Consider the following 2,556-nt stretch of genomic DNA (forward strand, 5'->3'; position numbering starts at 1 on the left):
TCTTTATTATATGCCATAAATCATAAAGTAATTTATCTTTATTAAATACCCGGTTTTACTGCACTGAATGCGTTCAAGCAATATCGAGTAGTACAAATGTATCGACTTGTCATTTAAAAGCGGCAATGGTGGATAGAAAGTATAAACACTAGACCTACATGTAGCCATGTAAATTTATAATGCTGGTAAGTCAAGTAACACTTGAAGTGTAAGTGTTCATTAGCAAATTCAGGAAGTTATGGGGAATCCCTCAGATTGTTGTATATTTTTATTCAGTTTGTTTTAATTTTTTGCAAAATAGTTCAAGTATTTTCTACTTTCGTTTCAATATTGCCTAATCATTGGATACATAACTTATTTCATTTTGAGAATTTGAGAGTAATGGTAACGTGAAAAAAGCGGATTATTTCCTGTTTGGATATGTTACTGAATATTTCTTGATGCATTTGTCATACTGATTATATGTCTACTTTCGTTTTGAACCAAAGATTCACAACAGGATCCACTCTGTGGAGAAAATAGAGAAAATTTACCAGGAACGGGTTTGATTTCTTTTATTTTAAATCTTAAAAATCTTATATCTATACCATTTGTACCTTAAAAAAAAAAAGCTTCTTTTTGTTTGAAATGTTCATCTATCACAGTATTTGCTTGATCAACTTCTAGTATCGTCTACTCTTTTTGCATAATTGGAGACATCGAATAATGTTTAACTGTTGCCATGGAACAGAAGGTCGTTGTCATTCTTGTGGTGCTGGTCTGCAATATCAAATTGGTACTTAACTTTTTTTTTCTTTAACAAAAAGAATGGTTTGAGTGCATAAAAGAGACATAAATAATCATTATAATCATTAAAAAAAATCATAAATAGAAAAGAATCCGACATTTACTCTACAAGCACAGTACTACTGCAGGTCTTTTTCAGTCCTGGGCGTCAGAGTTGTTTTGTATTTATCATCCTTCTATATTCCTTGAACTTGTATGTGTCTTATTGCTTTCCCGTGCCCATTGTGAATTCTATATTTCATTCTTCTGTTGAACAGATAAAGATGAATGTGTCCTATCGTTTTCCTGTGTCCATTGTGAGTTCCTGTCCATCAACACTCCAGGCTCGCGATTCTGCCTCCGCCAGATTAAAATGTCTTAGATATCAAAATAATAAGACTTCATATTTCTGTGTTCCCAATCAAGAGAAGACAGAATTACTGGAATTCTGCTACGACGAATTCCTGGGACTTGTCCAAAATGGCAAGTTTATTCTTTCAAATTTTATATTTCAATACATCCATCAAGTTACTTTTCTTTTTTAATCCCAATGATAATTTTGAGTTTATTCAACTTCTAATTCTAATTTATACAAACATATGTATTTGTATTTATGTACATGTATATATGATAATGTTTCCAATCTTTATATTTTATTTATGGCAAAAAACAATTATAATTCAAGGATACTGTTTACACCTGGCGACTTCTGGATACCTGAACCAGGAGAACTGCAGTTCCTTTGTGGAGGGTTGTCCGGACAAGCCGTACATTAGTGACGACATTTATCTGTGTACGTCTGCATTTGAGGCTAAATTAAATTCAACCCCAAACAAGAAAAACGAAATCGACGAAGCATTAAAATGATATACTTTTAAAGTGGACATGAAATAATTATGAATGAATAAGAAAATTATTCCTTTTAATCCTAAAAAAAAATGGCTAGCATAAATTTTATATTAAATTCGCATGAAATATTCATGTGAGTCTTTGCATGAGAAAGAGACCCAAAACAAGACACATGAAGTTTATGTGAAAACTTCATGCAATTTAGACATAGCTTTCATAAAAATTTTACATGGAGAGAATACCGCATAAATATCGTGAAAAGAAAAATTCACATGATAGTTTGAAAAAAAATTTTGTGAATATCTTACGAACCAATTCACATGATATTTGCATAAAAATATTTATATAATGTTTAAATAATTTTCGCATATTTTTACAATAAAAAGAAATCAAATTATTCTTATGTGAACCACTTTTTCCTGTATAATTCTAAAATATTTCAACATATATGAGTAAAATATGAATGGAAAGCAAAAATCGAATTTAAAGAATTATAAAAAGTTATATGCAATTTGAAATGCGATCTTTTCATCTCACAAATAGATACTCGATGCCAACAGATAGACAAGATAAAACGTTGTTTTCTTGCTGATCCAAATTGTATACAGAGGTATGATATTTTTATTTAATCATAGAATACACAAGATATTGGGCTAGGTTTTGTTTTCTTATTGTACTGATTAAGTATGACTACAGAATACTAGTATACTAGCTTTCTACTGAGCTTTACCATTCATATGAGTTTATATGTATTTCACATGTATAATAATGCAGCTCCTCGTTGATTCCTACGACAACATATGAACATAGTTCACCGAATACGTTCCATGTGTCGCCCAATGTGTTCAACGCCTCATCTTCCACTCAATCCTTCCCTACACCGGACGATGACACCAGGCTATCCGGGAGTCTGTGGGCTGTTATAGTACTTGTAGTGGTTGC

The 2,556-nt window shown here is 31.5% G+C and overlaps 1 long non-coding RNA gene across 1 annotated transcript; it reads left to right on the plus strand.

The window, feature by feature from the left end:
- The first annotated feature begins 1,449 nt into the window (after positions 1-1,449).
- Positions 1,450-2,556, plus strand: LOC133187255 (uncharacterized). The gene is made up of 3 exons (XR_009721158.1): positions 1,450-1,558; positions 2,158-2,224; positions 2,389-2,556. It is a non-coding gene; the product is annotated as an uncharacterized LOC133187255 (long non-coding RNA).

Source organism: Saccostrea echinata, unplaced genomic scaffold (assembly GCF_033153115.1).
Source record: "Saccostrea echinata isolate AGI-Se365-2 ecotype Australia unplaced genomic scaffold, CSIRO_AGI_Sech_v1 ptg000014l, whole genome shotgun sequence".
NCBI lineage: Eukaryota > Metazoa > Mollusca > Bivalvia > Ostreida > Ostreidae > Saccostrea > Saccostrea echinata.